At 44.3% G+C, this 14,558-nt stretch overlaps 1 protein-coding gene across 6 annotated transcripts in view; it reads right to left on the minus strand.

Moving 5' to 3' along the window:
• The window catches only part of LOC140398255 (opioid-binding protein/cell adhesion molecule-like), a 1,404,083-nt gene that overhangs the window by 841,041 nt on the left and 548,484 nt on the right, over positions 1-14,558 (minus strand). The window lies entirely within an intron of this gene.

Raw genomic sequence — 14,558 nt, forward strand, 5'->3', positions numbered from 1 at the left:
AATGAATTGGTACTCTAAATTTAAATCAAAAAGAAAATGATTAATGAGCCAACTACATAGCAGGCCGGGAAAACATCAACGTCTCCCTCTTCATCGCCTGACTACAAGCCTGCTAGGAAGCAATGCCCACAACTACAGTCACAAGCTGTCCAGTGGCTACGATGTGTTAGCTTTTATTTGTGGCATTCCTGCCAAAAACACCCTCCTCCAGAGGCATCATCACAGCCACATGACATTGGCAACTACCTAGAACATGCTCATTCCTAGTTTGGTGGATGTACTCAAAAGTTGCCACCATTTCTGGAAGAATATCTTCAAGTAGTACATACCCAGGGGAATGGTGCTCAGCTCTATTGATTGATTTTTATTGATTGACTATTATTTTATTATTATTATTTTCGCTGCCTGGTATCAATCAGAAATCTGATGAAATAGAAGCATACAATCCTGCCCAAGACATTTAGTTGGAACACTGGCTGTAATGAGTTACTGAAATATTCCAGAATATCACATCAGGAAAATTATAACACAACAGAAACTTAGACTCTTCTATCCATCAAACATTATTTAGCATTGCATTTGCAACTCGTCAATGCATGAAAAGGGGTCAAGAGTGCAAAATATATACCATTGTGAATCAGCTCTATTTCTGTTCTGATGTATTTTGATTTGAAAGTGTTGAACGAGCTATCAAAGCCACCATGTAATAGATTAATAGCACCTTAGTAAATCCAAGTGACCTAAAACACTCAATGCAATGACATTACTTTTTGAATTACATTGACTATTATCATCATGTCACTTAAAGTTAAAAGCTGACATAAGGCTGCACATATGTTCAGATTTAGTGCAAAAGACAACAGCATAGAAGGCTACAACACATAATACAATTGCTAATCATTTTATAACAGCCTTGGGTGTGCGCCTTAAATATTCACAACAGTAAGATAAATAAAAAAGAACATTAACGGGTGAGCCAGAGGTGCTTGCGAATTCTGTATTCCTACTGAAAGAAAAATCATGATCTTGCACCAATCTTACTCCCTGTGGGCAGGAACCTCCCTTTCAATTAGATAGTTGTCCTGACAGTTACACATTGAAAGCTGATGAAGTAGACAGGTTTTTCTCACAAACCTAGTTAAGCTGTGACAGGATGGAGCTCCTATCCGACTCAGTCAGTAACTGAGAAACCTCTCCCTCCAATTTGGGGGTGTCTCTGTCACAGGTCTCAGTGCCAAGGAAATTTGACAAAATACCATTGCTGACATCAATTCAGCGCAAATCTGGATGGTAGCAAATATAGACAGCAGCAAATGTGCAATGAGGGCATTGATAGATATTGGAGGATAGCTGGCTGCTGGGAAATTAGAAGACATCAAGAGCATTAATGAGTTGGAGAAACAGCAAGAGCGAAAACAAAGCAGATTTTGGCCTACAGTTATACTATAAAAAAGGAAAACATGAAGTCACAGCTTCACCGAGATCGTATTTTTGTGTGCCTTCATTAGTTTTGTAAATTCTACAATACAAAATAAACAGAAGAAAAAAGCCTGGGGATAAATCTCTTTCGGATCAGGTAGCATTGAACCAATCAACTATAAATGAAATATTTTGCCATTGAAACCACTCCATAAACATGTGTTTGTTTTATGCCTGTGAAATCATATGATAAGGAAGAGGAACATTCAGCCTATCATGCCTGTGTAAGTTCTGTGAAAGAACTATCCAGTTAGTCACCACTAGTCGAGCTTCTTGAGTGTTGTTGCAGCCACACTCACCCAGGCATGTGCAGAGTATTCCATCACACTCCTGACTTTTGGCAGCACAGCACATCACAGCTGATCTAGAAGTCCCTGGATCAGTCTTCAATCTGTGCTGATATAAATCACTGACTGCGAGCTGGTAAGAGCCGCAGTGTCCATGGACTAAGAAAGAGAAACTAAGAAACTGTTATGTGAGCATAAGCGTGTGCATGTCAATGAGAGGTGAGGGTGGTAAGGACGGTTATTCTCAGGTGTGATGTGCCTTGGAGTGGGCCTGTGCCAGGGAGCCCCCGAGTCACATAAGCGGCACGCAGGTGAGGTGAATACAACCAGGCAATCCTGAGGCTGCGTAGGGACAGGTGACTAAAATGCAGAGCTACTCTCAACTCCCAGGACAGAAGGCTCGGCAAGGCCACACTTGGATTATTGCGCACAGCTCTGGTCGCTGCACTATCAAAAGAATGTGGAAGCTTTGCAGGGGGTGCAGAGGAGGTTTACCAGGATGTTGCCTGATCTGGAGGGTGTTGGCTATGTGGAAAGGCTGAATAGGCACGGACAATTTTCATTAGAAAGAAATGCTGAGGGTTTTGGCCAAGGCTGGTGTCATGACCGGCACAGGCTTGGTTGGGCTGAAGTTTCTGTTCCTGTGCTGTATTGTTCTTTGTTCTATGTCCAAACTCTCCTCGTAGCTACACCTTTATAGCCTAGTTTCAGAAAAGGTTTAAGCTTAATATTTTAAGTTGAGCAATTGCTCAGTGAAAGATTCAGTTCCAAGCATATCCAACAGGAAAAGGAATCTGCAGTGAGCAACACTTCATGTCTGTAATGATAACATTCATACATACACAAGATCAAAATGGATCTTGCTCCATAAAACTCAGCTGCTCCTAACAAAAATAAATTAAGACCACTGGAAATGAAAAGCACATTGAATAGTGTCTGTAAAGAGGGAACAAACAAGTTATACATTTCAATCAGGTAAATGGACACACCTCAAATATGATAGAATGTCAGTTAGCATGTGTAGAAGATGGGTCCTAACATTCTGGGTGTGCAAATCCAACAGTTCTGAAGCCCCACCAACATAGTCTCTTTTTATTTGAGATACTCAATATATGCATATTATCCATATTTTAATATCTAGCTTTGACTGCCTCTTCAATCATTCACACGCACTTTCTTCCACTAACGTCTGCAAAACCTTCTACATGTCCAATAATCTTCATCTGAATTACTTGATTTGCCTTTCTGAGAGTTTACTAATGTTCCCTCCTGTGACTAATGGCAATCCCACAATCAGTTGGGAGTATGAGCTTCCCCACTGAGGGGGGACAGAAAAATCATTAGCAGATTCCCTACATAAATAAAGCTGGCCAGTTTGGAACCGGCTAGAGGGGAGTGAGCAGCAAGGAGTTGCTGCTGCTGTCGTATATATATGTTATTGTAAATAAATGTTATTTCAGTTGTCACGTGAGAGTATCCTTTAAGAAATGGGTGTTTAAGAAATGCACCTTTAAGAAATGGAGCTGCTCATGTTACTGCAGTGATGTCAGAGTGTGGGTGGAGCTGAGCTCTACTTCTGCTTTTTTAGTTTTCAGTTTGAGGAAAGCTTGGGTGTGCCTGTGAACTGCACTACTGTTGACCTATGCCATCCAAAGACAATCTATGGATCATTTTGTGAACTCAGAATTGTAAAAAGGTCTCAGTATTGAATATAAAACTAATGTGCTCCTGTTTGAAGGTTTGTTAAGTCTTTTGGATGGTAAAAAGGACAGAATACAGGTATTTAGTGTTGCATTCTTTGGGAGGTGTTCTTGATTTACTGGTTGCTAAGATGTTCACTGTTTGTTTTAAAAAGGTTAACTTGAGTTCATAGAATAAACATTGTTTTGTTTTAAAAACCACTGGTCCACTTTCTGCTGTACCATAAGCCGTGTGCTCCCCATACCACAATCGATTAATAGTTGCGGGTCAGGTGAACTCCATGGTACACTTTGGGATTCTCTAAACCCTGGCCCATAATGCTTTCTATCCTTCAACTCGTGCTGGATTCTTCGTGGCCCTCACAAAACTGGTGATATGGGTTAAAGTGAATAGCTGTCCACACTGCTGAAGCCACCTCTCTGGATTTTTGTTGGATACAGGTTGGAAGTTGTTTTCTGTTACACCATGCCTCTGTATGGAGGTTTGGATGTTTTTGACGCTGCGCTGGAAAGCTGGAACCAGTACGCACAACGTTACTATTTCCGGGCAAACAACATCGCCGAAAATGAGCGCTAGGTGGTCATATTGCTCACTGCCTGCAGCCCGCATACGTTTGGGGTGATTAGGAGCCTTACGTACCCAGCTGCGCCGGACACTAAAACATTTGATGAACTTGTGAACTTAGTGGGGTGACATTTTAACCCAACCCTGTCCACGATAGTCCAGCGTTACCGGTTTAATACCGCTGAGAGGACCCCTGGAGAATCCCGTGCCGATTTTCTGTCCAGGCTACGCAGGATTGCGGAGTACTGCGACTATGGTGAGACCTTGTCAGAAATGTTACGCGACCGTTTGGTTTGTGGTATTAACAATGCAGCCACCCAGAGAAAGTTGTTAGCTGAGCCAACATTGACTTTTCAGCAGGCCATTCAAATAGTATTGTCCCGAGCGAGCGCAGAACGGGGAGTTCAGGAGCTACAGGGAATGGAGGTGCATGCCTTGGGGCGCAACCACTTCCGTCCGAAAGCATCTCCCCGCACCCCTGCGGTACCTATACTATACGGGGGAACCATTGGACATTGCAGGAACTACGATGACCCCTGTTGTTTATGGACGCCAGGAGGGACATTTCCCACTTATCGTGGTGCGCGGCCACGGGCCCAGCCTGTTGGGTCGGGACTGGTTGCGCCATTTGCGGCTGCAGTGGCAGCACATCCTCCAAATAGTTTCTGAAGGGTTGACTGAGGTGCTGGGACGGTACCCAGATGTATTCTAGCCCGGTTTGGGGAAAATAAAAGGGGCTGTAGCCATATACAAATCGAACCAGGAGCCACGCCACGCTATTTCCGGGTGCGCCCAGTGCCTTACGCCTTGCTCGAGAATGTAGAAGGGGAGCTCACTCGTTTGGAGACTTTGGGTATTATCAGGCCCGTCCATTTTGCTGACTGGGCAGCACCAATTGTACCTGTAATGAAGCCAGATGCCACAGTTCGCTTGTGCGGCAACTATAAACTTAGTGATTACAGCTTCCCGGCTCGACCGATATCCAATGCCTTGCATAGAGTAACTCGACGCGAAGCTTGCAGACGGACTCTCGTTCACGAAATTAGATATGAGTCACACCTAACTACAGTTGGAGCTGAACCCTGCCTCCCGGCCATATGTAACGATAAATACACACCGGGGCCTGTATGAATATACACGGTTGCCCTTTGTGGTGTCCTCTGCCTGCGCTATTTTTCAATGCGTCATGGAGGGCATTTTGAGAGGTTTACCGCGTGTCGCTGTCTACTTAGACGGCATTTTGATTACAGGGACGTCGGAGCAGGATCATTTGGAAAATTTGGAGACTGTCCTTAGATGCTTTTCAGAGGCTGGAGCCCGTTTACGGCGCACAAAGTGCGTCTTTCAGGCAAAGGAAGTAGTCTACCTGGGTTATTGGGTGGACCGCAAAGGTTTGCACCCCATTGCAGAGAAGGTGCGCACAATTCAACAGGCCCCCGCCCCGACTGACTCTTTGCATCTTTGTTCTTTTCTCGGCCTCATAAACTATTATGGGAAGTTCCTCCCCAATCTGGCAACTACACTGGCCCCGTTGCACTTTCTCCGAAAGAAGAATTACACCTGGGTTTGGGGTCAGCCGCAAGAAACCGCTTTCCGGTGTGTAAAACAACAATTGTCGTCGTCTGGGTTACTAACCTCACGATGATCCTGGAAAGCCTTTGCTCATCACATGTGATGCATCCCCGTATGGTATTGGGGCCGTCCTGTCCCACAAGATGGAGAACGGGGCCGAGTGGCCGATAGCTTTCGCCTCCCACACATTGACTGCGGCGGAAAAGAAATACGCGCAGATCGAGAAGGAGGGCCTGGCGGTGGACTTTGCTTCCACCAGTACATGTATGGCCGCCACTTCACTATCGTGACTGATCATAAGCCTCTGCTGGGACTTTTCCGAGAGGATAAGCCAATACCGCCCATTGCTTCCGCACGGATTCAGCGCTGGGCTTTGTTGCTCGCTGCCGACGAGTATTCTCTGGAGCACAAACCAGGAACCCAGATAGCAAATGCCGACGCACTGAGCCGATTGCCTTTATCGACTGGTCCCATGTCGACCCCCACGACCGGTGAGGTGGTTGCAACCCTTACTTTTATGGGCACCTTGCCTGTCACGGCATCTCACATCCGTGAGTGGACCCAGACAGAGCCAGTCCTGTCAAAGGTTCGGCACATAGTCCTGTATAGTGGGCAGCATAGACAGCTCCCAGGCGAGTTGCGGGCATTTTCTTCCAAGCTGTCAGAATTTAGCGTGGAAGACGGTATCCTCTTGTGGGGGACGCGTGTGTTGTTCCCGGAAAAAGGACAGGAGCTGATACTAAGAGGCTTGCACAATGGACATCCGGGTGTGACCAAAATGAAAATGTTGGCCCGGAGTTATGTCTGGTAGCCAGGCCTCAACACCGACATTGAGAAGGTGGCCCAAAACTGCTCCATTTGCCAGGAGCATCAGAAGCATCCACCGGCCGCTCCCCTACATCACTGGGAATGGCCAGGGCGGCCTTGGGCGTGCTTGCATGCGGATTGCGCCGGCCCTTTTCAAGGATCCATGTTCCTTCTATTAATCGATGCCCAGTCTAAATGGTTAGAGGTGCATAAGATGGTAGGCACAACGTCCTGTGCAACAATCGAGAAGATGCGTTTGTCTTTCAGTACGCACGGCCTCCCCGAGGTGCTGGTCATGGACAACGGCACTCCGTTCACAAGTGAGGAGTTTGCGAGGTTCATGAAAATGAACGGCAAATGCCGTATCCGCACCGCCCCATACCACCCGGCTTCAAATGGGTTGGCAGAGCGCGTAGTGCAGACATTCAAACGAGGCCTAAAGAAGCAGTCTTCCGGGTCGATGGGTCACAAGGCTGGCTCGTTTTTTGTTTTCATATAGGACTACCTCACATGCGGTGACTGGGGTAGCTCCCGCGGAACTCATAATGGGCCGGAAACTTCGCACCCGCCTTAGCATGGTTTTCCCGGATATTGGCGCGAAAGTACGCCACACACAAGAACGGCAGGGACATGATTTTTCTTGGCATCGGCCGATTCGGCAGTTTGCGCCTGGTGACCCAGTGTTCGTTCGGAATTTTGCTGGTGGTGCCAAGTGGGTCCCTGGCTAAATCTTTCACAAAACGGGCCCTACCTCTTACCAGGTGCAAGCCCAGGGTCGTCTCCAGCACAAGCATGTAGACCACGTTCGGTCCAGAAGACCATCCCTTCCAAAGATTCCCCGCGCCCAGAGCTCATTTCTACAGCAACAGAAACTAGACACAGTGGAGAGTATTCCTCACAATCTTCCTCTGGTGCCGCACTCAAAGCCTGCGCAGGTCGTTGCAGAACCGCGTGGAGATAGAGACGCCGGGATGACGGAGGCAGCGGACTCTGACTCCGAGATGGAGACACAGGACGCCTCAGAGCGGGAATCCTCGGCCCCACGGGCCGTTGATGTACAACTGTTACGCCGTTCATCACGGAAGCGGCGGTCTCCGTCTCGTTACATGCCACCTGATCCAGCGCCTCGTGCAAATGGTATCCGGCCTGCGGTAAAACGAGTCCGACGCCCTCTTTCGCCAGGGTCTTCGGTGGATTCCTTGGACTTTGGGGGGGAGGGATATTATAACCTGCCTGCTTACCACTGGCTGGGGACTAATGGCAATCCCACAATCCTTTGGGAGTATGAGCTTCCCCAAAGAGGGGGGCGGAGAAATCATTAGCAGATTCCCTGCATAAATAAAGCTGGCCAGTTTGGAACCGGCTAGTGAAGAGTGGGCAGCAAGGAGTTGCTGCGGCTGTTGTGTATATATATGTTATTGTAAATAAATGTTATTTCTTTCTATCCTTGAACTCGAGCTGGATTCTTTGTGGCCCTCACAAAACCTCCCATCTGATAGTCACAGTTCAACATTAAGAGCTAAACCTTCTGCATGCACCCATCACAGCAATCATCATGGACCGGGCACACAATTTTACAGACAATTTAAAGGTCCATTGACCTCGGCAAGGATTTCTGGTCTGGGGGGTGGGTGCACCCGGAAAACGCTGCCCGAAGTGTTACAAGTTTGCCTCGTCCACATGTCATGGAATTCCAAAACATCACCTGTCTTCTATCGCATAAACCTTATCTTGAGGAATCAGTTTCATGTCTCTTCTCTGCAGTGCCTCCAGTGCTTGAAAGTTTTGCTTACAACTCCATTTACAGAAGTGAACACAAGTCCCTGGATTTTGTGGACAGCAGAAAAGTATTGCAATTCACCACTGACCTCGAGAAAAGCTGCACAGGAAAATCCAGTGACATCTGCATTTTACCTTTCCTGATGTTAATTCGGACCTGGCACCAAGTCAAGGGTGTCCAACAACAATGTTGCCATCAAACAAGGCAAGCAGCCAATCACAGACAGCAAAACAAGAAGTCAAATGAATTGACTTTTCCACATTTCATTTAAAACTTCAGAGAGACGAGTAAAGATTGGAGCATGCACCTGAGAAGTTGAAACCAACTTATTAAAAAAAGTTCAATCAATGAATTTTTAACATAATGGAAAAGTTTGCCATCACACAAATATAAATTTAGCTTTCCTAAGCCAGAGAGGTTGATCATCAATAGTCTAACTTAGTCTGCTGCTAAGAACAGTGATTCCTCAAAGGCATATATCGTTCATAGAGCATAAAATGGAGAGTTCTAGTCAGTTCAGTGATTTTTAAAGCATGCCACCTGCAGGAACTACAGTATTGTACCCTGTGGAAGAGCAGGAAGCATTAACAGAAACGTTCAGATTCAAGCAACATTTCTGTTCTCATTTTTGGCTTTATCTTATTAAGTTACGGTCATACAAATAAGCCAGAAGTTCACATCTGGAAATGGAAGTCAACTTTCTTATTGTTTGTGTAAACTATAAAGTTTAACTTATTAGATGGAATCCCTACAGTACAGAAAGAGACCATTTGGCCCATCGAGTCTGCACTGACCCTCCAAAAGGGCACTCTAACTAGGCCCACTCACCCACCCTATCCCCGTAACCCCACCCAGCCTGCACATCCTTGGACACTAAGGGGCAATTTAGCATCGTCAATCCAACTAACTTGCACACCTGTAGATGCAATCATTAAAAACATTTGTACTTCATCCTTGCAAACAAATCCTTTGTCTGTTTGAAAGAAAATTCTCTACAGGCGAGTTGAAACTTGACACAATCTTTAAAAAAAAAATCATGATGAAGATGACATCTCGCCTTGTGCTGGAGTGTTTTCCGGATATTTCATAAATTGCAGCAAATTGTGCTCAATATTTTTTGTTCCTCTTTTGATTTTACCTCAATCGTCTCCTTCAATTGTTGCCAGAATAAGCAAGGCTGTTGGGTCTTTGTTTCAAATGTCCAAACTTGGTTAACTTTCTCTCTCTAATTCTACTTAGTAAACCTTTTGATTCCTGAATTTCTACTCCTGACCTGACCCCCCCATGTGTATTTTAATCCATGCAACAGTCTGAGCATCCACCACCATTTCCATGTTACCCTCTCTCATTCTCTTTCTTTAGAGTTCAACTATTGCATCCACAGAGTGAAACACTCCACACTAGTGACTGCACTAGACATGTTTTCATCTTTATGTCGATTCTTTTGGATTATCAGATGCTGCTTAAGTCATTGGTTACGCTGCTTGCTGCAGCCAATTTAATCAGGATTTCATTCTTGGATGTAACTTTGGTGTCCACCATTGAGCCAATATACTCAAATTTGTCCACGGATTTGGTGCTTCCAATCTTGACTTTTCCACTGCCATTTCGAGCCATAAATTTTGCTTTTTGCCTCATTTATGTTCAGTCCAAAAGATTCACAGGGGCTTTTCACGAGGGTCACCATAGTCTCAAGCTCTTCCTATGTTTCGGCTATGATGTTGCCTGCATACCTAGGTTCCATATTCTACAACCTCCTTTGGTGCAACCACATCTCTCTGGTAACTCTTGCTGCACCATCTCATCATCTTCTTTCCCACAGCATTAAACAGCATAGATGACAGGGAAAGATAAAACTGTAATTTCAAACAATATTATTTAATTTATTTTGTGGTTCTAGAATATAATATATTGCACTTTTCATTGAATAAAATAGTAATGAAGCCAAAATGTGATTTGGATCTCTCCTCTCTTCATTTATTTTCAATTCAACTGTTGAGTACCCCGACTGGATGTGCAAATTGCTACCTTTGATGCTGTGCACTTGTTTGTTTCTGAAACTCAAAAATATCATGGGACTATGCTGGAGTAGACCCTGCAGCAATGTGATGGAAGTATGCTGAGGTAGCTCAAAATGACTTGCTTTCTAATGTTACTGTCCTCCTTCTTGGAAAAGTTCAATGGTTCTGTTTAATCCCTTTATCCCTGAAAGCAAAAGTAAAAATAAGGAACTTGCAAGGTGCACGAGGGGGAACAAAAAAAATCCCATTTGGAGTTATGCAATACTTCCACTACCATATATTTAAAAGGTTCAGAAAGGGATACAAAACACAACTTCTACGGTGCAATTTAACAGAGTCCCATGTCAAACACATTTGGTGAGTGTTTCCCGGCACTGACAGTGGTAAGAGTGATTCGGCTATTCAATGGGACTCTGCTTCATTTCTGGACCTCGGCAAGGAACATCCCGCTGAGGCCACACTCAGTTTCATTAAAAGTGGTGCCCTGATCTCTGGACCCCTCCTCCCACCCCCTCCCACTCATTGTGCCTCCAGACCTCCCCTCTATAAAGGGGTCATCAAGCCCACCCCCACACACACCACACCTCATAAGGGCAGGGCAACCCCGGGTCCGATCCTCGGCACAGGTATGGTGCCACCTGGGCACCTTGCCACCACCTTGCCAGAGTGCCAAGCTGGCAGTGCCACAGTGCCCAGGTGACATTGGGGGCTCCAGCGTACCATCTTGCCCAGAGATGACAATCGAGGGGCCCCCAATTGCCTGCGATACCCCCTCCCTCGCAAGTGTCGGTTCATCTCGTCCATATTTGTGGAAACCAGTGCTAAACAGTGCCCACTTGGGGTCTCAGTCGAGGCCATTAGGTCCTGCCCGCTGGGTAGATCCGGCGTAGACATATTCAACTGAGACTAACTGCTCCCTTGAATAAGCAAATCTGGGTCCCGACCTCAATGGGCAGGATCTAGATCGTGAAGATCTCATTAGATCTTGCGAGGCATGAAGAGGCCGGTAAATCATGCGAGATGGGCCTCCCGCGAGATTTACTGGCCTCAACGCGCCCCAAGTCGGATTCGGTGTTGCTGATAGGTCGCGCCCCATATTAATAGTAACAATACAAAAACAGAAAGAGTAATGTGAGAGAATTACAAATTAAGATCAAAGTGGAGCTCAGAATAACAAACAAATTCAATCGAAGACTTTCAACTATTCTCCACCTTTGCTAATTTGCAGTCACATTTTTACATTTAAATTAATTTTATTCAAAGTTTTATACAACAATATTCCAGATTGTAACACATGTTGATAAGATTACAGATAGTTTGCTATGAGTAGGTGGGTTGAATGTGATTATCAGTGGCTCTGGGAACTCTATTAGTAATGGTGCCTGCCATCGTAATAAACGCCACAGGCCATTATTACTCACATCTTATTATTACTGTTCACACAAATAAATTGACAACAACTGCCATTTAACTCCATGAATAAGAAAAATCTCCATTTCCTTTTCCTCTGAACAATCGCTTATCAGCCTTCCGCAGACAGTCATCCAATTTAATTCTCAAAAACAGCCCACAATATCAGTTTTTATAAAAATGTGCAATGTATAGTGAAGAGGCCTGATGGAGATTAAATAACAGAAGTTCCATTAACAACCAAATTTGCATCCAACAGTTCATCAGCACAGTTTTACATTTGTCTGTTCATACTTTATGTCTGTGCAAACTGCATTTTGATTTGTGCCCGATAATTAGAATGTATTTTGATTTTGAAGGAAATTTTCAACCTATTAAGAATCTTTAGTGTTCACATTTCTTTCTTTTCTCTTGGTTGCTTCAAAGGACCCTGTGAACTATTCACTTGTGACAATGCAGATGAAACGCTTATCTGTCACTGACTGTGAAATCTCCTCTACTGTTGATTAAACTGTAATGACAGGCAAAATGTGCATTCCTTTTAAGATTGGCTTACAGGATTAGAAATGAGAGTGTTTCCAACATTTAAATGAAAGAAGGCAGCTGTCAAAAAGTGACAGAAGTCACAAAATCCTTTAACCTTTCTTTTAAACTCAAGTGACTGGAAAGCGCAACAGGAGAAATCAATGCACAATTTTGCAGACCATTGTGATATTGGGTAGAAGTATAAGGAAAAGGATTGAACTCAGCATGTTGATTGTTTTTATTAATGTATGGGATGTAGGCGTCGCTGGTTAGGCCACCATTTATTGCCCATCCCTAGTTGCCCTTCAGAAGGTGGTGGTGAGTTGCATATTGAACCGTTGCAGTCCTTGAGGTGTAGGTACACCCACTGTGCTATTAGGGAGGGAGTTCCAGGATATTGCCCCAGTGACAGTGAAGGAACGGTACTATACTTCCAAGTCATGGTGATGAATGACTTGGAGGGAAACCTCCAGGTGCTGGGGTTCCCAGGTATCTGCTGCTCTTATCCTTCCCGATGATAGTGGTTGTGTGTTTGGAAGGTGTTGTTTAAGTAACCTTGGTGAGTTACTGCAGTGCTTCTTGTAGGTGGTGCACATGGTTGCCACTGCTCGTCGGTGGTGGAGGGTTTGAATGGTTTGCTTTATTTTTTGACATATGAGTTCAAAGGTCCCCCAATTGATTGACAAGTTCCTCCAGCATACCTCAGCCATGAAAGTCTCAGTCGTGCGCCAGTCTTCAACAACACAGTTGGTTAGCCTCTACCCTTTTATCTGTTGGACGTTTATGGCAAAGATTACCGTACCAATAGGTTGATACTTCCACAGTTCATCCCCCAAAGGGGTATAAAGTATCCCCGAATTGGCAACAACACCAGCTGAATATAAATCTTCAGTTTGTATTTTGCAGGGCATCGAGAACTCAGCAGAGAGGCATTTTGATAACCAAGTTTGATTGATTGAAGGATGCATTCAAACATTGCAATGTGATTTCAGCTTGAATTTCAGAACAAATGACGGTGCTGAGTACCAAGTCATCGCTGTTTCCCTCAATCAAGATTAATCCATTTAATGGTTGAGTCTACAGATAACAATAATCCCCAACGACAATCCCTTGTCTATGCATCTCAACTAAGGTATCAGTTGAGACCCAACAACTGACTTTGGTGATGGATTTTGTGAGTTGTCACAGCCACGTGAGATAGGGTAAAAATGAGTCCCCGATCATACCATTCCAAGTCTGACCTTAATAGGGTTTTCTTGTGAATTTGTAAGGATAAAGGTATTTGATCACTGTTTGTGCTTAACCATTTATGTACCGACTGCAAAAAAAAACACTGGTCTGGCCGGCTTTCTTGAGTTGAAGAGAAAAAGGGGTTAGTTTTTATTTAGCTGAAAACCCACCCAGGTAAAGATATAAAAATATTCAAAAAGATAAACCCACATCAGGCCTTCGCAACTCACACACAAGCATGCAGAATTACAAAACGTACAGTAGGAAGTTGTTTTCTTAGCTAAATTAAAATTCAATGCTGCAAGGTTAAAAAAAAAAAGAGGGTTCGCTTGTGGCTGCGTCAGGTTTTCTCCATGGTAATCTTAAAGTTCCAGGAGTGACAGCCCTTGTGCAACTGTGCAGGAGACAATTTATTTTTGAAAATGTAATCCATCTTTGCAAGAGGTCGATGATTTTTGTACCTGAAATTCCTTTTGATGGAAAATCACTATCTCTGTGCTGGATTCTTAACTGGTATAGAGATAGGGCATTAACTTGCGAGAGAAGAAGGGCCTTACTTGTGAGAGAAGAGAGAGCTTGTTACTATTTCATTGACAGCTTTTCAAGAATGCTTGTGCGCTGTAATAAAAATGATTTTAACAATGGTTACCGCAGTCACATGACCTCTCTCCCTATAAAGATTTCAGAAGGTATTTGTTTACCTAATATTTGGACAGACAGTGGTTTCTGTTTCATGTTCTAGGTGATTAGACCTGTAATGCCCCAGCATTAGCTCCTGAATATCCGTCTTAATGGGATAAGAGCAACACCTTTCCATCTAGCTATTGTTCTGGCAGACATTTTGTCTCCACTTGAGATGTAACCTTACAGAAATGCAAATGCGAGGCTCAGTGCAGTTTCTGTCAATCTTTCCAATTAGTTTTTTTTACATCAGCTGGTGTGAAATTCCATGAGGATGTCTGTGCATTTCTTAATTGTATTTCAAATTGGACCATTTCAGAAAATTGGTCAACTGATAACACCAGACATCAGTGGACTTGTGGCAGCCATCTTAAGACAGTGACTCTGCTTCTGTTTTGGAAACTGCTTTTTAAGCAGCTCAATATATGTTCAATCAGCCAATGAAACTGCAGATTGAAAGCACTCATGCACAAGTTACACCACTGTGACAGAGTGGCATTT

Source organism: Scyliorhinus torazame, chromosome 21, assembly GCF_047496885.1.
Source record: "Scyliorhinus torazame isolate Kashiwa2021f chromosome 21, sScyTor2.1, whole genome shotgun sequence".
Lineage (NCBI taxonomy): Eukaryota > Metazoa > Chordata > Chondrichthyes > Carcharhiniformes > Scyliorhinidae > Scyliorhinus > Scyliorhinus torazame.